This window comes from Tachypleus tridentatus, chromosome 13 (genome assembly GCF_004210375.1).
Source record: "Tachypleus tridentatus isolate NWPU-2018 chromosome 13, ASM421037v1, whole genome shotgun sequence".
NCBI classification, from domain to species: domain Eukaryota; kingdom Metazoa; phylum Arthropoda; class Merostomata; order Xiphosura; family Limulidae; genus Tachypleus; species Tachypleus tridentatus.
Window position 1 is genome coordinate 44,585,932 of NC_134837.1, and position 26,177 is coordinate 44,612,108.

The 26,177-nt window shown below is 31.3% G+C and overlaps 1 pseudogene across 1 annotated transcript in view; it reads right to left on the reverse strand.

The window, feature by feature from the left end:
- The window catches only part of LOC143239469 (sex peptide receptor pseudogene), a 52,526-nt pseudogene extending 29,529 nt beyond the window's left edge, over positions 1–22,997 (reverse strand). The window contains exon 1 of the transcript XR_013021196.1: positions 22,804–22,997. The product of XR_013021196.1 is annotated as a sex peptide receptor pseudogene, transcript variant X2 (transcript). The remainder of the gene's footprint in view (positions 1–22,803) is intronic.
- Between the last annotated feature and the right edge of the window lie 3,180 nt (positions 22,998–26,177).

A 26,177-nucleotide genomic window follows, 5' to 3' on the forward strand; every position in this document is an offset into this window, starting at 1 on the left:
ACAACAGTGTTCTCTGTATAATTTATAGTATGCGTACCTGATTTCTTTGTTCTAGAGACGCCTTGAGCCATTCACATTCTGAAAATTAAAGTAACTTTAATTTTAAATTTCATATCCTATGAGAGTACAGGTAACAAATACATTTTCAATTTAATACATATTACTTAAAAATATCAAGTTCAAAACTCTCATATCAAAATTTAAAAGGTTTGTTTATTGTCAAGAACAAAGCTGCATCGATTTGATAGTTGTGCTCTTCAGGGACCTAACGCTGAATTTTAGTGTGCTAAAGCCATGAACTCTACCTCTCAGCCAATGATGATGGTGGTGGGGAATGAACAAAGTTTTGTATTAAAATATAACGTTTGAAACACGCTAATCAGGATTTTTGTATAACAATCCTACGTTTTTAAACAAACATGCTTTTCAACATCACTTTATTATCATTTATAAACGAGCCACGTGAACATTAAGACAACATAAAGTTAACTTTTTCACTCAATAAAGTTTTAAATGTTTGTTTGCTTTGTTTGTTTACTTAGTGCAAAGCTAGAAAACTCGGTGGGCCCGAGATAGCCAAGCGTGTTAAGGCGTCCGGCTTATAATCCGAAGGACGCGGGTTCGAATCCTGATCGTACCAAACATGCTTGTTCAGATAGCACTCAAGTAGCTTTGCGCGAAATTCAAAACAAACACAACTGGGTATCTTTACTGCCACCACCACGGGTATCGGAACCAAAGTTTCACTGTAATAGTCCTTCAGACTTATCGCAGAGATGACAAATTTTTACGATATAATGATTTTTGAAATTTCAATTCATAGTTACCCGTGTCAGGGATAACAATTCATGATTTATAACCTTAAAAAATTACACATTTGTCTTACTCTGTTATATTGTGCCAAATGTCTCGAAGGATAGTTTCTACATTGTCTGACATTTTAATCTATAAAAACGTTACATATTACTGCCGATTAAAATGTCGAAACACCCATAAATATATTTACAGCTTAAAACCAATGCACGCCAACCAAGCAGCCAAACGCCACCAATGTATTTAACCAGACTAGAAGAGGTGCTCGCCTGAGGACAGGAAATTAAAGTTGCTAAACTGTATTCAGTGCGAGCTATTGTAGAAAGTATAAGATATACAAATCGATCAGCAAAGACTATAAATACGTTTCCTCTTCTCTCCCACCATTTCTAAAAAAGCAAAAACAAAAGTTATCTCTGACGTCAGACTTTCAAACATTAAAGAACACTTCTGTTTGAAAGTTACAAGTTTGAGCGATGTACAACAATCTACTTTGTTCAATGCAAATATTAACACTAAACATGAGCATCGCTACTGGGACATGACAACTTCTCAAGATTTATTATTTAACTTGTTAAGTAAATTCGAGAAAATATTTATTCTTTTGTAGAAAGATAGTTTCAGTGCTTTCTGCATTTCAAGGCAGCTTGTGTTTAAAAGTTTTACAGGCGTCTTGGGTAAACAACAACGAAAGAAAGTGAACTTGCCTATCATTGTTCGTTTCATCCATTTGAAGTTGATTTAGAAATCCCACCGGGTGTAAGTTTAAAGCTAGTAGTCAGATATGTTTACATTGTTTGGTGAGTCTAATTTTTTTTTTTTTTGAATTTCTTTACTATAACAAATGTACAGTTATAAGATTTTTTTTCTTATGATGTTTAGAGTACGTTATAAAATTGTTCGATGTATTTCATTATTCTTCTGCTCTCATTAGTACACGTTGAAAGAGAGTATTTTGTTCTCATAGTTTTAATACATAAACATAAGAAAAGCACCTTGATGCTATTTTGTTAAATGATCTAACTGGGAAAACCTGCGAAAGCAATGTACTGAAATCTTACCTACAAATTAATTCATGTTTGTTTGCGATTAAGGACGAAGCTGCACAATGGGCTATCTAAACTCTGTCCACCACGAGTATAGAAACCCAGTTTCTAATAGTGCGATTCCTCAGACATCCCGCTGTGCCACTGGGAGGCGTTAGTCTATGTTTATAAAAAGTTAAATAATGTTTAACGATAAGCACTGTTTACCGAACAGTAAAATCTTAGTCACTTCTATATCACATCAACGGTCTCAGAGTTTGTTTCGATACCACTTTGTTGCGATCATGCTATACTTTCAAAGTTCTTTCACTGGTTATGTCCATTAACTGTTTTCAGGAACTGACTCACATCAATTGTTTTTTTTTATTACTATAAGCAATAAAACCTAGATTTTAAAATCGCTTCTGTTGCTTGTTGGCAGCAGGAACTGACTTTATGATTTTGCCGTTTTCTATTATTATTGTTCTCGTATCTCCTAATCGTTTCCTTTTTCACTGAACTGTGTCTGCGGTTTCTATACACGTTGTGGGCAGAAAACAGATGACCCTTTCTGTAACGTTATGCTTAATTATGAAACAACCAAAGAAAACAAACAATCATTTATATTTCTTTCACAAACACATGCCGAACAGGTCGTTTTCTTCCTGATATTCCACGCATGTTTTTTTCGTAGATCAGATTTTAAAGTCTCATAATCACAGCAGTCCAGTAATCTCTACCGGATGAAATAGAAATGTGACAGCTCAATCAATCATTTTCTAATGATATAAGTGTTTTTTGTTTTTAAATTTCGCGCAAAGCTACACGAGAGCTATCTGCGCTAGCCGTTGCTAATTTAGCAGTGCAAGACCAGAGAGAAGGCAGCTAGTCATCACCACCCACCGCCAACTCTTGGGCTACTCTTTTACCAACGAATAGTGAGATTGACTGTCATATTATAACACCCCTATGGCTGAAAGTGCGAGTATGTTTGGTGTGACGGGGATTCAAACCAGCGACCCTCGGATATAAGAGTGCTGACCATAATACGGTAGTTTTCTTAAATCTTTCAACTTCAATCGACGTTCCTTACACTTAACTTCATAACACACTATTTAGTTTTTGGAAGTAACATGACAAAAAACATTGTGCCGCAGCTCCACAGTGTGGAACGCAATCAACATTTGGTCATTTTGATTATGTTGTTGAGTTTTGTGAAGGTCTAAAGTTCGTAATCTTATTCAGAAGAACACGGAAACATGAGCCCTTAAAGTGAAACTAAGTATCGGAAAGTACCTCAAAGTTTCAGAAAATGCCATCAGATAGCAAATAACGAACACGTGGCTGTAATAAAAAAAAAAAGTTTATAGCAGATTTGAGAGAACATAAGGAGAAAATGTGGATTTTGTTTTAAAATGTGAGAGAGAGAGATGAATAAATAATTAGCATGGATATCTGGATAAGTATAATAGAAACCGTTCGTATTGCTATGAGGTCAAGGAGAGACATACTTAAAAACATTCTTTGGGTAAGTTAATCATAAATTTCGTTACTAAAAATTTCTGTACTAACTATTGCTTCGCGAGTGAAATGTAAAAAAAAAAATCGAAATATTTATTGAAGAAGACATCGAAAATTGATCAATTCTTTAATATGAGAATTTGTTTCAATTAAAAATGCAAGAATCAATATTTTAGTGGGTTTAACTTAGAAAACAAGAATGGAATGTTACTGATGATCAGGAAAATGAAAGAAAGGATAAATTTCTATTAATTGATTTTTGGAATTGAGCACAAAACTACACGATGGTTCATCTATGCTCTGCCTACCACGGGTATCGAAACCCGGTTTCTAGAGGTTCGAGTCCGCAGACATGCCGCTGTGCCGGTGGCGGTCGATACATTTCAAACCACATTTTTAGTAGCCTTCTTTTCTCTAAGGGTTTAAAAATTAAAATGAAATAATTCTAACGTGAACCATAAATGTATAGTTTGAAACTCAAAAGAAAAACATACTTTTAATAAACGTAGAGCGATTTACTTACTTTAATTTATTGTTTGTAAAATTCAAAGTTTTCATTCGAATTTGAATCTCACTTGCTTCATTTTTGTAACTTCATAGCTCTTAAACTAAAATAATCGATACCATCAGTACCATAAAACAATGTACATATTCCAAAGGCGAAAGAAAGCGTTGCAGGTTAAATGGAATTTATTTGCCTTATCTCTTACCTTGTGAAGTTTTTTTGCTTCTGTCTGCGCCGGTATCGTTTTACACTTAAAACCAGTTTAGTAGACTTGAAATCGCTGAAAACGCAGGAAGTCAGGAGGTTTATTCTCACGAGTGCTCGTCTAGCAATTTACATAAAAATCATGCAAATTGTACGACTTTGTACTGGGTACCACTTTCAAAAACACTGTACACGTCAATGAAAAAGTTAAACCACTATATAAACAATGATGAAATCACTACTTTTTTATAATTAGAAAGTTGCGTTTTATTATCACATTCTGTTTTTCATGGTATATCAAGGTTTTTCAAAACATGAAAAAACTAATGTGGAAGTTATCTCTACATAACGTTTTTGTTAAATATTAATATATAATTCATAAATGTCATCTAGATATGTAATGCTGGTACAAATATTGTTGTTATAGTTGTTTTACTAAAACAAAGATGAAAATTATCGAGTTGTTTAATTTCTCTTGTGAAAAGATAGTTTCTATAAAATGTGTTAGTAAGAATTCAGTTTTATATACACCGATATATTATTTACTTAGTAGTGTGTTTAACAAATGCCTAAAGTATAAATTTTAAATTGACAGTCAATTAAAGAAGTGATTTTATATCCTTTATCATCTTGACTATTAAGATATGATAAACTTACCATCATGTTAAACACACACACACATGCATACACTGCTGGCCATATTGCTTAACAGTTATGACATTAAAAAATTAGTTTCCATGTCTCCTTTTGCAAAGATAGTATTATATACACGTATCAATTTCATATGTCTTATTATGCTATTTATATAGGTATGTCCATGTGCAGGCAAAAATTCCATTCTCAAAATATTTATTTCACTTACCATCCCTATTGGTCTGTTGTTAATAACATATTGTTATGTTTTTATTAATACTGTTATTTTATGCATTTTCTGTCCGTTAGAAGTAATTATCTTTCCCCAGTAATGTTTTAATGGTAATTCTATTTGTGAGACATTGTGAGCTTGAACACTCACATCTGCTTCTAGTTTTTAACTTCTAGTTTATTATTATTTCATAAGTAAGGTTTGGAAATAAATCTGATGTATGTGTGTGAAGCCTACTCATTGAGAAACCTATCTTTAGGGGAAACATTATCGCAATACAACTATGTTGTTTGTATCCTATATATATATATATGTGTGTGTGTGTGTGTGTATACGTCTATATATATATTATGATAAATAGAGTGACTTAACCTTGCTTACTTTCTAACAGATTTATAAAGGATAAGATGCCAATACATTGTGTAATATGACAACGGTGTCAAATATATCTGTCATTGTAAACCATATTACCAATGTTTTAGTTCATACTTATGATAGAGGGAGATTGTGATTACAATACAATTGAGATCCGGAAAGTTTGTGAAAGTTGAGATTTAAGAAGGTTTGTGTAGTATAGAGAAAAAATGGTTCGGTAGTATAAATAATCAGTAAACGAAAAGTCAGTTCAGTGTATGTGTGTGTTTTATTATTGCATGGCCACATCAGGCTCTCTGCTGAGTCCACCGAGGGAAATCGCACCCCTGATTTTAGCGTTGTAAATTCGCAGACTTACCGCTCTACCAGCGGGGGACCACTTTAATGTAAGAAAAATTATTAAATGCTATAAGTGAAAGGTATTGCATCGCCAGGTTGTTAGGGCGCTCGACTCGTAATCTGAGGGCTGTGGGTTCGAATCCCGTCACACCAAACATGCTCGCCCTTTCAGCCGTGGGAGCGATATAATGTGAGGGTCAATCGCACTATTCATTGGCAAAAGAATAGCCCAAGAGTTGGCGGTGGGTGACGATGATTAGCTGTCTTCCCTCTAGTTTTACACTGCTAAATTAGGGACGGCTAGCGCAGATAACATTCGTGTAGTTTTGCGTAAAGTTAAAAAAGAATCAAACAAAATACAGCACTCTATTCAGAAGCTAAGCTTGACGAAGCTTATTTGTGTTTCGCAAATTAAACGTTTTTATTTTTTCTGTGTTACATATATTTCAAGTCTTGTAGGATTTTTGTGTTGGTAATGCTCTTTGGTTTGTTAAAACAGAAAAAAAAATACAAATCCGATTACTACAAGAAACATTAAGCCAGTTTAAGTTAGTACATTACTGCATACTATTTATTTTTCTTTGTATTGCATCGCCTAACAATAACGAGAAAAAACATTCGTTTTTTTACGTTAAGGAAAAATAAACCTCAAATAAAAGTAATATCACCATGAAACATTAAATATATTTAAAATTGAGTAAGACAAAGAAACTTCTATGAAATGGGTTTTGTTATGTCTTTTGTTTTAATATTAACGAATCGTAAAGAAGTCAACTGACCGTTTCGAGTGACATTGTCATTTATTTAATGTTCAGTAACTTGAAAATATGTATTGTATAATTTTATAGGCTCTTATTCAAAACGTTTGTTAGTAAGAACTCAAAGCAAGTAGTGATAATAATTTTTGTTTTCTTTTCTAGTTCTTCCCTCTTTATTTATGTCAGCCTGCAGATTTTTCCAGAAGGAGAATTCTAAAATTTATTGATGAATATGTTGAAAAGAGAAACATATATGTAAATTATAAATTACTGTCAAATGAATATCGTCTTTCTATACAAAAAAAAAGAGAAAAATCTGAAAATGTAATTGAAAGATTTTTATTAAGATGTGTATCTCAAGCAGAACATTTTTATTATTTATACTGATGTTTAAGCTTGCTAAAAACTGTATTTTTCCGTATTTTGCCCTTTGGAAAATTTTGGTTACAATCAAACGGCAATGACATCTTTCATGTAGAATGAAGTTTCACATATTGCAAAAAACAATAGAAAATATCTTTAAACACCCTTTGAAAGTTATTCTAACTTAAATTCAGCAGTCTACTGATGCGTGAAGCTAAGAATGTTAGAAATATATAGTAAACATCATATAAAACTACAATACATTGTTAACAAGTTTAAACCACATTAACTAAGGAAACAATAAGTTCTTTCAGAGTGAATATATCTATCAAACAATTTAATCTTATTACATGAATGATGTTTTGTATAAATAACCTTGGAATAATATTTAACAGCTTAAATTTAAATTCAATAATTTAAAAACACCAAAATTTACATACTTTCATTTATTTTCTGCTATTCTTCAAACATCACTAAGTATATTAACATATAAATTGTATGATCTATATACCTTATCAAGTGAAGATAACGTTATCAAAAACTAGAATCAACATAGGAAGTATGGCATCATCATATAGAGAAAACAAAATATACACAAACTCTGAAGTTAAATTAAAAAAAAAAATTAAAATAATTATTGTAGATGAATGTGGACAAACACACGGTTGTTAGAGGATAATCCTAAACGTTCTAATGATTGATAAATTATAAAGGGCCCAAATATAATTCTTTATTGCAATAAACACTAAAAATCAGGTTTCAAAAGACAGAGCACATAAAACACTGGCCTAGCGCGTTAGGGCGTGCGCTTCGTAATCTGAGGGTCGCGGGTTCGCGCCCGAGTCGTGCCAAAACATGCTCGCCCTCCCAGCCGTGGGGGCGTTATAATGTGACGGTCAATCCCACTATTCGTTGGTAAAAGAGTAGCCCAAGAGTTGGCGGTGGGTGGTGATGACTAGCTGCCTTCCCTCTAGTCTTACACTGCTAAATTAGGGACGGCTAGCACAGATAGCCCTCGAGTAGCTTTGTGCGAAATTCCAAAAACCAAACCATAAAACACATTATTTGCTTTTGTGCTTAACCCTTAAACATTGTACGCAGCAGTATCAATTGATTATGACCGCCGTTTAATGGTTAAACGAAACAAAACATAAAGAAATATACATTTATAAGAAAATTATAAGTTTTATAGATTTGTCATTACATTTTCACGGTGCTACTGGGACTAAAATCTATACAACTTTCACATGTTGTTTCAAAGTGTTAAAAAATAAATAAAAAGTTCTTTTGAGTTCATTGAACTTGCTGTTTTCTCCTTAGTAGTAATTTTGTATATAATCATAATATATTCTGTCTAACGAGTTGACAATTTGAGTTCATTCTTCCTTATGAATGTAAAAAAACAACAACACAAAAACTGAGATTATCATAGGAATATTTTCATAAGAGCTATAGACCTCTTACGTTTTTATTAAATAAACATAGTGGGAGTTAAGACTTGAATGTTTTAATTTAATTTTTTCCTTCAGTTGAGATGCCTATTATTTTTAAGGATGACAGGTGCCTTTGATTGACCAAACAGAGATTCGTTCAGTGTTTTCATTTACTAATCACACATATATTCTACTCAATGTAAATGCTCGAAAAAAAAGAAGTCATATTTCTGTTACTAGTACATTCTATTGCTTGGTTTTTTGATCGCATGGAAATATAAAGTTCTCAAGTATAATATGGAATTAGTCGAATCTGACAGTCAATAAATAGGCTGTAATGGAATTATAACAATTTATGAAGGTTTACCTTGCTATGTAGCAACTGGCTGGATTCAAAGTTAGTGTTTATTGACGATATAACGTGGGAATTTGTTATGTTTTGGAGCTGTAAGATAATATATGAACACTAATATGTAATACACGTACCTCCATTTTTTTACACGTTTACGTCTTGAACGACAAGTTTCACCCAGCAAGGCAAGAGATGAACCATGTGACTATGAATATATAACTTTATTATTCATTTCTTTTCACCAAATGTGATTCAAAGTAGCTGAAGCATTGATTTGGGTTTCTGAAAGTAAATTTATGTTTCATTATATTTATATATGAATGTGTAAATGTGTATGTGCGTATATACATATAGAATGGTGTTTTGTATATTTGTATACACACATATGTAAAAGTACATATATACGTGCAAACTGTGAAATATTACTGGACGAAAAATGGCATTGAAAAAGTGTGGCACGTCCTAAGTGTAAAATAACGTAGCATAATGTGCAAAATTAATAATACAACAAACATATAAGAAGAAACCACGCGACGTTATGTTAACGTCAAAGTTTCGATTTATACTAAGTTAGATTATTATAAACGACCAGTTACGCAATCCTAACCATTTTTTTTTAGATCGTAGTAATATTTAAATAATTATGTAAGTATGCAATACGTTAAGCAGCGATGATTTTCTATGAAAATCGGTTACAACTTAGATAACAGAAGTGAAGCACAAACCACTCATTGCGTCATTAACAAAATTTTTCTCTTCACTTGACTTATCAGTTAAAGACAAACAAAGCTGATAAACCATTAAGGCTGATTAATGCCATCAAATATCCGAGGTTGAGTAAAAGCTTTAGGAAAGCTTCTATTAAATAATATATTATATACATTTTCTAAAACAAGCAAACAAATTCACTTAAACAATCAAATTGTTTACTAATTATACATGCCAGCAAATTTAAATTTCATAAAAGTTGTTTTCGTTTTAATAACGGAATTTACATAATTCATCTAGTTAAATTTCGAAAATAATATTCGTTTTTTTCTTTCACGAAACGATTTTTTTACAAATGGGAAAGAAAACCTCTCACGTAGATTAAACTATTATTTCGTTTACCACAATCAACATTTTGTATTATTATATTTGTTACGTTTGAGCTCTAGAACAATCGATAAGACACTCACGTCGCTGCTGGTCTACAGAAATCTATAGTCAGTAGTTGTCAACATTTAAAGCATAACAAACGGTAACCCGATTTAAATGAAAATGATTCACTTATGACGTTTTGTGAAAAATCTGTACGTAATAGAATAGGAGGAATATTATTTTCGGATTCAGCGTACAGAAATTATTGTAGAACATGTAAAAACCATCGCAGCCCTATGTTATTATAGACAATCCAAAATGAGTTTTGGACCATTATTACGGAGCAACAAGTCTACACAGATACTTGTTGCGACAACCTCACGTATCCTGTTCGATCCAGTTAAAAATTATGAAAGTGCTTTGTCAAATAATATAGAAGAGTGCCATACTAGCACTGTACTTTCAAAGTGGTAGTCAGGAAGGAAAGTGTTAAACTTTCTTGCAAAAAAGTATAAGGTCTAAATACAAAAGTATATACAATAATGTGGTTAAAATTTTGTTTGGTAGTTGTAATTTTAATAGAAAATAAAGATAAATGTTGTGGAAATATCTTTCCAAAGTTCCTTGTTAATCAGTGACTTCATGATAATATTACAATCACATACATTTCTCATAATCTAATTTTCATTTGTAATATTGATATTGAGTAGCTATTAAATTTGGCATTATAATAACACTTTTCAAAATAGAGTAGTTTATTAATTAATTTATTTCTTTAGTCAAGTTAAACTTGAGAGACGAATTGCATCAAATCAAAATCTCAAATTTTGTTGTCCTTCAAAAGAGTTTGATACTAGTTAAGTACTTGTTCTTATTTTGAAAGCTTTTATTTACAACTTTAATATTAACAGTTTACTCACGAAATGAAAAATTGCTAGTCTACAAAGACAGTAGTTATGAACTTTTCAAATATTTGTAATATATATATAGTTTATTATATAATTAATTCATTTATTATCGCCAGTGGTAAGGCATTTAATTAAATAAATTTATTTTGAAAAGTATTCTATGAAAATAGCTAAAAATATAACTTTTTCACGAGTCAGATCACGAGGCTAAAGTTGAAAAACTTTCTTGTTTCATCTGGTTAATCTGGTATTATAAAGTGAAATGTTTGTTGCACAACGTGAAGATTTTACGTTAAGTCGGGATAAAAATCTAAACTTCTAAGATAGTAAATAAATATGTTTGTTAAACTTTCTAACTGTTAAGATAAAAACATACACTTATAAGGTAGTAAATAAATATATTAAACTTCTTAACTGTTAGTAGAGAAAAGTTGGGATAAAAACATAAACTTATAAGGTAGTAAAAAAATATAGGTTATTAAACTTCTTAACTGTTAGGAGAGACTATCATATAATACTATCAGTGATCATTTTCAATCTCTTTCTTAATACTACTCTTTCCAGTGGAAATGGTGTAAACTTTTAAGTAATTAACGTAATGTTTACGTACATGAATATAAATTCTTTTGTCTGAACAATTCAGCAATCAGCCCTTTCATTCAATATCAGAACCCCTCAGCTTTGTTTGACCAATGGCTGCATAGGATGTATCTATTGTGTTCTATTTGGGTAAAGCATCGAAACTTATATTTGTTGTGTGAGACTACTAACGATCTATTTTTTGTATTATTTGGCATTGTAATTATTTTTCAAATGTGGTGTTAAATGTATTTTCCGTACTAATAAATCACGATATTCTAAAGAACTTGGTTGTTTTTTTTTAAGTCATGCAATATCTGCTTCAACTTAAAAAAAGCCTTTCTGTACCGCTATTTAGTTATTAAATGAAAAACGTACACCTTATATAAACTTTATGTTTCATGTCACTTTGTTTTTGGTCTTGTCTTAAACGTTTCATTTAAAAAAAATGAAATATTTAAAATGCAAAAAAACTTTTATATTTGGAAAAAAAACTTTTAAAATTCTACTCAAACAATTTCCTCAGATTAAATAAAATTAAAGATGAATCTTCGCTGAGCCTATTAGAGTGATTTGTTGGGAATTAAGTACAAAACTACTACTGGGCTGTCGGTGCTCTGCTCGTAAGGGGTATCAAAACCCCGTTTCTAGCGGTGTTAGTGTGCAGACATACCGCTGCGCCACTGGTGGTGGACACCAGTAGAACACTGATAACATTTTTGTGTGCCTATGTGTGATGATACTAATAAAATTTGTGTAATCACATATTTTGACAACGATTACAACTGAGTCAACGACAAGTTTAGAGCGGAATTTCGGAATTCAATTCTCTATGGTGAACAGAGCACAGATATCCCTTTGCTTAGTTTTACGCTGAAACAGACAAATACTCATAGCAAAAAATTATTTTGGTAACAAATAACATTGTTTATGTTCTTAAAGTTGTTAACCTGATTTTTATTCAGCTGAGCGTGACTCGGTGGTTGACGTGCTGAGACTGCAAGCTTAACGATTTACTGTTCATGGCTCATTGCCAGAATAAAGTTACAACTCACCTTGAAGTTATAGGTGCGCTATAAAAATGAGTTTCGAATCAGATTATTTGATCAGTTAAGCGTATTACGATAATTAACGGTTGTTCTCATATTAATTATCTTACTTTTAGTCTATTAGCTCAAAACTATGTGCAGATAGTCTAGCTTTGCATGAAAATTCCAAAATAAACAAAGCAAATATTTTTCGTTAAAGACATGTACAGTCAGGAACCTTGTATTTATGATTTGTGATAACAACCTTTGTTTTTTCGTATTTATAATGTTTCAAAATATATTATTTCCTATTACCTCTACAGTTTAAGTTTCCTTTATTACTAACATGTTTTTATTATTGGACACTGGTACGACTAAATAATTTGAGAAGTTGAAATAATGTTCTAAGAGCTAAAGACAGGTCACCCACAGTGACAACAATAAGTCTATGGATTTGCAACGCTAAAATCAGGGCTTTGATTCCCCTTGGTGAACACAGCTGATAGCCCGATGTGGCTTTGCTATAGAAAAGACACATACACACACACACACGTCTAAAGACAGATATTAAAAACTCTCTCCATTACGTGTAAGAGCAAGATATTAATCCAAGAATATTCATTATTCTCATCTGCTAAGGAAAGAAAGAAAGAAATTCATTTGTGGCGTGATTAATTAAACAACATTTCGCTTAGGAAATTTTCTGTTTTGTTGAAATCGTTTGGGAAAAATTCAAACGATTATTATAAATTCTCATTATTCTAAATTATTTACTAAATCTACATTTTATATTTATGTTCAGTCTGTATCAGTTTTTGTGTATTAATAGCTTTAATAATCTATATATGAATAATTAAGGTTTTAAATCTCTGCACTTACAGATTCAGTAAATGATTGTTTTCAAAGTCCAATACACACTTCAACTTTTTCTTCGTTGTAGTGATAAAATAAAAGTGTTGAAGACTATGCAGGTCAGTTTGGTTGAATGTATTACATTAATAACCATAACTGACTCCTGAAAATACTGGAATACGTGCACCGAATCTTGGAAGAGACTCTAAACATTGTTAGTAGAACAAAGTCAAAATTTATATACTACAAAAACGTGAGGAAACTTACAACAATATCAACGAACATCAAAAGCAAACCAACACAGATATATGTATTGCTGTCTTTAATCTTGTCACAACATCGAATGAAAGTTCAAATGCTGATATTTTTTTGACGTACGATAATCCAAGCTGCTCCATCAAGTGAATATTTTTGTTGAGTATTTATTACGTAAATCCTTTGCTTTTCTTATTATAAATCGCTGCTGTTGTACTAGGGCAAAGCTACACAATAGGCTATCTGCACTCTCTGTCCACCGCGGGTAATAAAACCCGGGGTTTCATAAGACAAAATAAATCAGTCCATTTCATGACATGAATACATGGTCAAATCCACGGAATTCGGAACACAGTGGTCTTAGAACAATTACTAAACAATAAAGAGAGAGAGGAGGAAGAGCATAGAAACACACAGTAAATCTCATTTCTCTGTCAAAAATCCAACAACAGTTTAATTTTATTTACTTGTAAAAATTGTAACAGAATTATTAGACATGTATACGAACTGTTTACACGAAACGCACTAAAGAAGTTCAGTTAATAAAAAAGTTGTGCCATATCATGTAGCTCCTACGCAAGATTTTTTCACATAATATGTTTATTTAATCAATTGAAAGCACTCCGTTGTCGTATTTATAGGTTTATTATTCTACAGTATTGTTTATTTGATCCGATGAGTTGGAAAGGTACACTACATTTCTTTATTTTGGGCAGAAACATAATCTAATTATACTTCTAATCCTTAAGGAAAAAAAAAGTAAAAAACGCCATAAATCTAATAGATCCAATCAAACAAAAGTTTTTGATACGTAAACAATTTTTTTAATTGAATTAGATAAAAAATAATTCCTGCAAGAAAGCCTCACAACAGGTGAAATGTTATACGCGTGATACTGTTTTACACGTATTATACGGTAAAAAAACGAAAGTTGTAGTTCGTGTATAAAATTAGATTTATGGTCTATACGGGTTGAATCAAGACTAGCACCCAGTTTTAGAGAATAATTGTTTATTTCGTTCACAGTAGCTGTTTTCTAGTAAAGTTATTTCCATTTATATAAACTTATCCTACAATTTCTATAATGAGGTTGGAGAAATTTATTATAAAGTATTATAAAAATTTTTTAAATGTTTTATAGTGTTATAAGTGTTAAAATTTAGAAACGATGACTCAGAAAGCTGTCAAAGATGTAATAAAAGTGAACTCTAATAAGTAAATATGTAGTCTTCTAAGAAATGGATATACCATCCTTCCTAAGAATCACCCATTTTTACTAAAGGTAGAGACAATTAAAACCTGATTTTTTATGAACATATTATCAAGTGAATTATACATAAAATATGTGATATATGTATAGGTACGACTTATGTATCATAAATGGAAGCTAAAATTGTCCTATGGGTCTCCATAAAGGCATGTGCTATTGAAAACCGATTCCAATATTCTATTTATTGTTAGAAAAAATTCACCATGGTAAATAAAAGAATAAGACATCGAATGTTTCCGGATTAGTCATTGAGATGTACTTCAAACACCACTATCTCGAAACCCGTATTTATGTTTTTAAAGTGCATTTTAAGCTGCTAAATCGTCTTGAAAAGCAAAAACACCGTATATATATATATATATATATATAACATAACATAAAGTACAAAAATGCATCTTCCATAAAGCAACCAAAACATAAGAAAACAAATGCAGTTAAGTGGTTGCATTTGTTTAACACTTTAGCCGAGTATAACAGCAATCTTATATTTGCAGAGTAATATATGTTAAACTGTTCGTATAATTTTAACCAATGTTTAAGATCATTTTCCTTCGCTCCTCTTTTTCTCGTCATTAAAAAAAAAAACGAACATTAAAAAGACGAGAAGATTGACCACAATATTATTTGTTTCAGAAACCTTGGATCGCGCAAATTAATAATCTATTTTACAGAGTCCAAATTTAATTTTCACGAGCTTATATAGCAATTATACTAAATATTCAGATCCCTTAAAGTAAAACATAATAGAATCAGCATGTACAAGCAATCAATTTCAGGCCTACTTAAGGTTTTTCTTTATATTACATGCACCAGACATTGTATGTTTTATATTAAAACCACATTGGGTTGTCTGCTATGTCCACTGGGAGGGGATCAAACGCAGGATTTTATTGTTTTAAGGCTATAAAATTATCGCTCTCCCATCAAGGAATTACATCGGATATGTTGTTATTTTGGCCCTGAGCTACACGATAGGTTTTCTTTTCTTGGTTCACCGCAGGGACTTGTTTGTGTGTTTGTTGAATTCTGTGAATTTCGAACAAAGCTATTCAATAGCTATCTGTGGTAGCCGCCCCTAGTTAGAAACGACAGAGTAGACGAAATGCAGCCACTCAATACCATCCACAGTCAACGCTTCGGCTACTCTTTACCAACAAAAAATCTGATTGACCATAAATTTATAGCGCCAGGACAAATACGTTTGTTGAAGGTATTCAAATCCTTAACTCTTGCCTAAGTGAATATGTACAAATTAGTGGGTATGTATTAAGAGTTATATTATATCGCAGTAAATTCGCGTAAATCACATGAAGAAATAATGATGAGTTGATGGATGAATTATAGTTATCCTTAGGTTTTTGCTAAATTCTTATTGTGTGTAAGCGTCAAAACTGTTAAATAAACATAAATGATTAAGTAAACGAGCAAAAACGAAAACAGATGTTGCGTATTTATGTAGCAAGTAAGATAAGAAAACATGTACTTGTATATTCGAGACAGATGAAAAGTGGTTTAGAGTTAAGTAGACGATATACGCGAATAGCCTAGCCGTGTTTGTGTCATTGTATTTTGATATTTAAAGGCAAGACTTCCCCATCAGGCAGATATTTTTGTTCATTAAGATTCTACGAAATTAACGTTCTTGTAGTTTTAATATTAGATTTAACAGACTTATCAAATGTGACTATATATATTTTGTATATTCATTCTTTTATTTCGACGAACTTAGCTAGTAGAGTTCAGAAACAAACACAGATTTATACTCTGTGGCATGATATTTGTTAGATCCCTGTTTAATGAACCTTACTCTTATGAAAATCTATGTAACAATATTTCCAATAGACGCCTTACATTATTCTAACAAAGTCAAAATTTTCCATCACAAGTCTGCTCTGTAGGCCAAAGCTCTGTAAAATAAAGCTTATGGGTTTCTTGTTTATTGTTAAACACAATATGTTACTTGTGCTCTGCCTACCGCGGTTATCGAAATCCGATTTCTTTTAGTGTTATAAGACCTCGGAGTTTAGAATGAACCACTAAAGTAACAAAGGCAAGATGGGAAGAAGCGTGCTTTAAGCAGTTTAGTGCCATGAGTCACCGTACTTGCCAAAACAGCTGCTGATACATGGGTGTTTCTCAGTAAATTCTTATAATGTTTATTGTACTTAGTAAGTCATAAACAATAATGTAAGACTACGTAGCTTATACTTATTTAAAGTATTCCTGAAAAGTACTGTTTACCTTTAAGCAGTCTTTCTATTAATTTCTAAAATTACTTAGGTTAATATGCAATGAATCTCATTCTAAAGTTTTTGAATGACTAAAATATATATATATATATATACATTTGTAAGAAAAGATATATATATTTCAATATTGCTGAGATTGTGAATATAATGAAGCTGAGGTAATGGATTATATGTTTTTCGGTACTCAGACGTATTTTAAATTTCTCAACCTTTTGAGAAACAAAGTAAAAACGAAACCGATATATATTAATTCATCTGTTATTAGGGTACACAAAACTTTTAATATCATTCATGCTAGCTTCTACGTAAGAATAATAACGTGAAGCTCCCAAATAACGACTTTCTTGTATTTTGCGTTCGTCACTGAAAAGTATGTAGTTTAGAATAGTAATGGAAATACTTATATGAAATCTTTACATATTAAAATGGTAGGTGTCGCACTCTGTCGAGTAGTAGCATTAAATGAATGCGCCATCACTTATTATTTCGTAGGCACCAGATGAGACATTTCACTTTCTTTTTTTTTCACTTAACGGTTCAGAACTTCCAAAAGCAATGTGCTAAAATATATGACTATTGTTTAATTGAATGTCTTGGAAGACAATTTGTGTTTGAGAGATTTTACGACTGAATAATTTATATGGTAAGATTCGCAATAATTGGACCCTATACATCTCATAAAAAAATTTCAAATAAATTTAATCAGAATTACTTAATCTGTGTTTTCTCTACCAATATCTAGAAGAAAACAGTAAAAGACCAGTTACAAGTTTTGTTTCACAAAAGAGGTTTAAACCAGTTTTGAGGAATACCATCACCTTTCCACTGAAATCCAAACCAAAACTACGATATAGTGTTACTTAAAATGATGAATTTCGTCCTTCTTAATAATATATTTAATGTATTATTATGTTCAGCTATATAATGAGGTTTTTATTATAACAGAGTACTAACGAATGGGAAAAAAACAGTTAAACACCAACGACAGTCTATGAGTACTTAGTGGAGCATTAATTACCTTTCATTTTTGCTTATAGAACTACTAATTGTGAGAAACAATTAAAAATAAAAAGACGATCAAGAGATTGCGTGCACAGCGATAAGTCTGCGTACTTACAACACTATAAACCGAGTTTCCATACCAGTGGTTGGCACAACACAGATAACCTATTGTGTAGCTCTGTGATTAACTGCAAACAACCCAAAAAATTTTCACTAACACTACGGTATAAAATAATTAACAATAAACCAAGCTTTAGACTACTACAGTAAGCTTTTGTTATGAATATATCTCACTGGTCTTGTTTTCTTCCTCTGTCAACTACGAAGATAAGATCTGAGTTTACCTTCATTTTCTTATGAAGGAATTTGTTGTTTGCTTCAACAGAGAACCGTTATCTTATATTGCCATAGTTAATATTATGAAGATGCTTACTGTTTTAAACAACATAAAACCGTAATATTATTTTGGAATGTGAAAAAATTTGCTATTCTCTGCATTAGAGAGCAGTAATGTTATTTTGTCGTAGTTAATCTTATAAAGGAATTTGATGTTTTCAACAATAGAGAGACGTAATGTTATTTTGCCATACTTAATATTATAAAGAAATTTGTTATTTTTAGCAGTTAAGAGGCTTAATGTTATTTTGCCATAGTTAATATTATGAAGGAAGTTGTTGTTTCAAGGACAGAGAGCCGTAATGTTATTTGGCCATAGATAATATTATGAGGAAATTTGTTTTCAACAACAAAGAGCCGTAATGTTATTTTGTCATAGTTAATATTATAAAGGAATTTGCTGTTTTCGGCGACAGAGAATCGTAATGTTATTTTGTCATAGTTAATATTATAAAGGAATTTGCTGTTTTCGGCGACAGAGAGTCGTAATGTTATTTTGTTATAGTTAGTACTACGTACAACTAGCGTCTTTTCTCTTTGTTGCTAAAGAGGTGTAGTTATGTGTAACTGGTTCACTGGAAAGTTAAAATGGAAAGGCTTGTTTGTTTGTTTGGAAATTTCGCACAAAGCTACTCGAGGGCTATCTGTGCTAGCCGTCCCTAATTTAGCAGTGTAAGACTAGAGGGAAGGCAGCTAGTCATCACCACCCACCGCCAACTCTTGGGCTACTCTTTACCAACGAATAGTGGGATTGACCGTCACATTATACACCCCCACGGCTGGGAGGGCGAGCATGTTTAGCGCGACACGGGCGCGAACCCGCGACCCTCGGATTACGAGTCGCACGCCTTACGCGCTAGGCCATGCCGGGCCCACTGGAAAGGCAATACGTCATTATATACTTCAAAGTTCAGCTTTTCTGCACATGCAGAAATTCTGAATATTCGCAATGTATGAAAGGTCTTGAGATATTTCGTATTTGTGTAGCTTAGTCTATATCTCTATATACGGAACATCTGTTTCTAATACCGTTTCAATTTTTTTCAGAGATAAAATAAATAAGTTCCAAATAATATTAACTGAATAAATATTATATTTTGCCGAGAACTGTACAACTGTATATTATTAACTTTATAAACATATTACTTCTCATCATTATCAAATGTTTTCAAAATGAGCACAATGAAAATTTATTTACAAAATTTGCTAACCGTGACTCACAATCTTTGGGTCGCGCGATCGAAACATGACACCAAATGTGATCGCCATTTCAGCCGTGGGGGACATAATAACGTGACGATTCACCGCACTATGTATTGGTAAAGGGTGGCCTAAGTGTTAGCGATGAATGCTGTTTATTACCTGCATGCCTTCTTGTCTGACAGTTCCAAATTAAGCACGACTAGTTCAGATGAGCCTGGAGTAGCTTTCCTCAAATAAGAAAATAAATAAACAAAGCCAATTACAAAGAATTCACACACACACACACACACACACTCATATATATGAATTGTATATACTATAAACCATGCTTTGAGAAAGGATCTACGATGATTTTTATGTCCGTTACTGGTACTAATATTATTAACAATGATAACAATCAAATGTGTAAGAATCATAAAATAATTTTAATGTTTAACAACATTAAGAACATGCATTTTGCATTTTACTAGACCAAAACGTAAAATGTAACATTATTATAATCAATAAATTATATTTTATGAAATAATTTAGTTATACACTAAACTGGTGCATATTTAACATATCTGAACGATAGTTAATTATTCAATGCATATTTAAAGATCTAATTATAAAGCAATTAAACTTGGTGAAATATAAGTTAAGTTTTTAAAAATGCAGAATCATTAAGGCAAGTTACCCTAGACTTTAATTATGAATTTTCCAATGTCTACTTGTTACATTGGAGAGCAGAAATAGTTAAAAATGAGTAGCCTTCACTAATACTTTTTCTTATGTTTACCAATCATTAAGAAAGTTAGTTGATAGTTAATGAGCATGAAAGTAATTAACAAACTGATCCAGCATTCTGAAGTTTCATCAATTTACTAAAATAGCACTAGAAACTTGTAGTTTAATCGAGAGTAAAATTAATAAAACTCGATCATTCTTCTAATTTCAGTTTACCAGATTAAACACTCCTTATATCATATATCATAAACAGATATTTAAAAAAATTAAAACCTTTATATTAACTTTTTTTCAATTACAGACGTAAAAGCAAATGTACATTTAATATTCGTTTAACGGATGATCATATTAAAAGTTGAAAGCAGAAATTCTGTAGTCACGGCAATAATTAATAAAGGTATTCTCTTTACTTGTATCAGCTTATCGGTTTTTAAGAGGTAAGTTTAATGGATTATAACACTAAAAATTTAATTACAATAATAGCGATAAGCACAGTACAGGTAGCTTTTTATGTAGTTGTGCGATTTAACAACAAACAATTTTTAGCACTTCAGAAATTTAACGCAACGATTATTAAATATTAGTACCAAAACGAAGTTATCAAATATTTAGCGTAATAGGGTAGAAATATATGAAATTAAGTAACAAATTTATGTTTCATAACTTCGTGATTATATTATAAACATAAGTTATAATAACGAGTTTACAAATGTAGTCTTCGTCTGAACAAACCTAAAAATAATTTGAACTTTTCGGTAAAAATGTTGTAAATTATTGAAAAATCAATACTGTAAGTAGCGAAATTATTTTGAACTTACGATTATACTTATAATCAAAAATGAGAATCATTGTACTGATTTAATTTCTACTGAATATAGATACAAATAAAATAAATTTGTTATTACGTGCATTTTTGTCAATCAGAAAACTTTATAGTTGAAGCAACTGATATTCACTGCATATTTTATACTTTTTCACTACTTTATATTTTAAATTCATCATTATTTCGCCGGTATTAACCATTCTATAATATATACTTTAACATTTAAACCGCATCTTTGTTCAATTGCATTAATATCTACAATAACTAATAAGCTTTAAGTCTAAAAGCATAACTCATCTTAATTTAATGTATTATGCCATCATAATACTGAAGAATAGTTAATTCTACAAAAAAGTATGCTTGACTACATACATAGTTTGCAAGAATATTACGTATACTCACACTTATATATGTGTGTATGTGTAGAATAACTTCATAATTCAAAGCCTCTCCCAGTGTTAACAGCAAGCTCGATCGCTTACTAGCTAAAATTCGGATTTCGATTCCTATGGCTTGCATAGCGTAAATGTCTCATTCATTGTGCAAAAAAATGAATATAACACATTGGCTTGAGTTAGGTCAAAACTATCTCTTACAAATTAAATACAATATAAAAACATCAAACAAGTGGGAATCCTCAATAGCATCGGCATTTAAAATTATTTTAGGCAGGATTGGAATAAAGTAGTCTATGAAGCTTTTTCAGTTGTTGTTAACTATATTTTACTGCGCCAGCAATATCAAATGTTGAGTATGCGTATACCCAATTCGATTTTATTACTCATCAGGATCTTTACCAATCTACACTGAAATTGAAATTATTCTAAGCAGGATTAGAGTAAATTAATCTATGAGACTTTAACCACCTGACCATGCCACGCCTTCTTTTTAAGTATAAATTTTCAGCTCAAAGATCCATCTTTTGAGCGATTTTAGACCTAATTACACCCTCGGCTACTGTAATTATATCTCAAATCGGTCAATAGATGAAAAAGCCACTAGTTAAAAGTTGGTTCATGAAAAATCAAAAAAATTCAGGGTCATTCTATGAGCACGACTAAAAACAAGAGAGACTCCTCAGTAGCCGAGAGTGTAATTAGATATAAAATCGGTCAAAAGATGGATCTTTGAGCTGAAAATTTATGCTTAAACGGAAGGACTGGCATGACCAGGTGGTTAAGGCACTCAACTTGTAGTTTGAGAGTCTCGGGTTCGAATCCCCGTCACACCAATTATGCTCGCCCTTTCAGCAGTGGGGGCTTTATAATGTGACGGTCAATCCCACTATTCGTTGGTAAAAGAGTAGTTAAGTAGTTAGTGGTGGGTGGTGAAGACTAGTTGCCTTCTCTCTAGTCTTACACTGCTAAATTAGGGACGGCTACCATAGATAGCTCTCGTGTAGCTTTGCGCGAAATTCAAAAGAAACCAAACTTGTAAAGAAATCAGCTATTCTATGAACCGCTATGCCACGGCTAATAAAATATGATAAAATATATTATAATTAAGTGATTATTAAGTGGTTAAACAAACATAATTCAACATTTTTAATATTCTAAGTTTAATATTTCACCTTTAAACATAAACAGGTTTGAAACGCACAAAACTCGCCTATATTGCCCAAAATGCTGTATAATTATCACACAATAGGTATCTAAGTATCATCATTACACGAATAAATTTCTCGTATGGTTGTGGCCTGTGGTTAGCCTAACAATCTAAAAAGCAGATAATCCACGGTTCGCGTCCTCCTGCCGCAAAATCACGCTCCTCGTTTTGGAACCTTTATGTGCCTTAAGAGTTAGTCTACAACAAAACCACTATATGAAAATAGCAGCTATTGAGTAGCAAAGGAAAAGTATTAATTATAGAAATTCCTTACCTTCAGCATGACAAGCTAAACTTCGATTATAGCCTAATTCTAATAATTTTGGGGAAAAAACTCATTAACTGTTTATTTGTTTGTTAGTTTTTCGTATTTATACATATGTAGGTTGTCTTTGAAACTGCTACTGTATGTTTTATATGGTGCTGACTTAATGGAGTTTACAGACTTCTCTTCTGAAAAATGATCTTGGTCGCTGAGCTGCTTCTGCGTTGCATCTGTAAGAACCGCCAACCGTATCTTTTCTAGCTCCCAGTTTTCAGTGCGGCTGCGTTGGAAACATGCGCAGTATGTAATTTAATAATCTACACTGTCTTTACAGCCAGTCCCAAGATCTTCTGTTTCCAAAGGCCAAAGGTTAGAATTATTTCCAATATAATACGGTATTTGTAATGTGTTTTTTTTTTTTTTTTTTAGAATTAACATGAAAGAAAGACTCATCCACCATACATTCTCAACAAAGATGAACAATGGATATTATCCTACGTTTTAGAAGTAAGTTTGTCATAATTAAAATTATAATATGCAAATGGAACATTTTTGTTCTTAAGAAATTAGAATGATGATAATGCTTCTTTATTAATGAACAGTTTCGACTTTCTACATCAGGTAAATCCAATCCTACTTTTAATAATTGTGAAAATACAGAGCATCATAAAAATAATAAAAATGTTGAAAATAGTTATTATTTCTATGAGTGGAAAGTAGTGATATAAAAGTTGTATTCTGATTTCAAAACACACGCAATTGTAATGGCGTCCACTGTTTTGATATCATCTATCAAAACTTTGTTTAGAAATTAAATAAATTAGACTTTCTTAGGTAAATACTGTAGTTCAGAAAAACTTTATTTGAGTGAGGCGTTTTCATCTTCTCACACACAAAAAAATGATCAAATTATTCCAAACAAAATGGCGTCAAAGAAATAAAATATGAAATTAAATGTCATACGTATGAACGAATTTACTTAGATGGAAGGAAAAAGAAGGAAAGGGAATATTTTAAGGACTACATTGTGTTTAACAACATTAAAAAGAAATCAAACACTCCGCACTCAAAAAGTTACAAAGTGGAACTAATATAAACATAAAGAAAAATCGTAGAAGCTTTAATGATAAAAAAATGATCAATAAATGTTCCAGAACTTTCCCCTATCCCTACTAATTGTTATTCATATAATTCCTTATCACATTTTGTAATTTTGTATTTTATAAGTAATTGTTGACACCTAGGTTGAATGCTTATAATTCAATAGGTATTATACCAGGTATAACCGTTATCCTTTGAATTTGTGATTGTTGTTAACCATACATCGTCTGATGACGGTTTGCTCCTATGAATTGCAGTTTCAATTGCAAAACAAAATCCAATGTATAGCTGATAATGATATTAACTATTAAACATCTTTGTTTTAATATATGATATTCGAAGCCGTATTTGTAAAAGAATGTGATTTAAAATTCTTCAGTGTCTGATAATGTTTAATTAGATGTTTACCCATTAAACTTAATTTTATACCATGAGACGCTCTAATAGGAAATGTAAAAAAGCTAACATTCAAGGGCTTTAAATGCATTTAACAAAGTCAAATGATTTTTATAGAATTAACACTCCCAACCATACATTTATAACAAATTCGTTTCTGTGGAACCTTGAAGTCATTTCATTTGCTAAACGTTTTAAGTTCTTTACTTCAAAACAATAAGGTGAAATAATTATATGGTTCCCATTAATATTTATGTATTGGACGTAATTATGTTTTTGAGGATAATACAAAAGCAATTAGAAAGAGACATTACTGTATAAAATTAAAACTTATGTATATTTTCGTCACTGTCGAGTGGAACAAATATGTAGATTATTTTCTGAATATGTATAAGTCATCAACTTTATACTGTGGCAAAACATTTAGTAGTTATTGAGCTAAAACGAAGTGAATACTTTTCGTCTTTTATTTCTTTACATGATTAAGTCAATTTACATTTGATTTCAAATTTTCTACAATTAATCTTAAGTTGTATAACCTACAGTGCTTAACCAACCGAGGCCGACAACAGAAACCCAGCATACTTGTGTCTAATTCTATCGTGGACTTAGAATAGACCAAGTTATTCTATATAATTAATACTTAAGAAAAATGAGCTTTTCCCTTACTTAATCTAACATTTAAATGATTCAATAATTTCTGCAACCCAACCTACATAATAACATCTGATTATGTATATTCGTTATTTTGATAAATTGTTATAAAATAAAAACATAAAGAGGAACCGTGTGTCTGTAGACCATGTTAACTTGACTTTTTTCTGTTCACTTAACATTTAAATGTTCAAATCTTTAATCTAAAGTAATTTTTTATCTTTTTTATTTTTACATTCTAATGATATTTTCGTGCAAACTTCAGTTATCTCTATAAGAATAGTTGACAAGAATTAGCTCCATACGAATAAAAGCAACTATAAATAAGTAATAGCTTAAGTATATAGCAAATTATAATTGCTGTTTTATAAAGAGAACTACCAGCAGATGGTTCTAAGAAGAAATTTTTCAATCAGTACAAAACTCAAAATGTTGCGTTTTGTAATCGTATTATACTAAAGAAATCTCGTTAAATGGAGTAATTTTGTTACTTGAGGAGGAGGGGTTACCCATACACTTTCCTTAAAAGTTTAACATCTGATAAAATGCGACATATGTTCATTTCGTAAAATACACTTATTTCTCCGAAAGAGGAATCGAAGTTCACCTGGAGAGGGTCACCTGTCTTAACCAGTTGCATCACCATACAGTGACATGTTATCTGTCAGTCAGTCAATAGACATTAAAAAGACGTCACATAGGAGACGCTTAACATTGCAGTTTGCAGTTTTGTGATGCAGGTAAAATGTTTTTCAAGCCAGGAATCACGAGAAAATTATGTACTCTATAGTCTACAAGACAGTATGACATGTGAGCTTCCAAAACAAGAAATAAAAATATTCGTTATTCTTAATTTTGATTTTATTTACTCTTCAAGTAGAACACTTTCGGGAACCCTGTGGAAGTACATTTAGTATATATGAATATGAGTTAAAATAGCCTCTTAAACTTTTATTTTTTTATTTCATTCCTATTTATTGACACATGTCAGAAGATGATGTTAAAAAGACCTATTTTGTTTTTAAAAGTGAGCTCTTCTGAAATAGTGCAAACATTTCGTAAAAGACGGTACATTAATTTGTGCAAAAACAAATTGTTCGGTGCCAATAAAAAATTTACAATTTATATTAAAATTTTATTATAAAAATTATTGATTGTACAAATACTAATTTGGTTGAATGTATAGTTTTTCGACTTCAAAATTTATAAATTAGTTTCTATTTTAAGTAGAT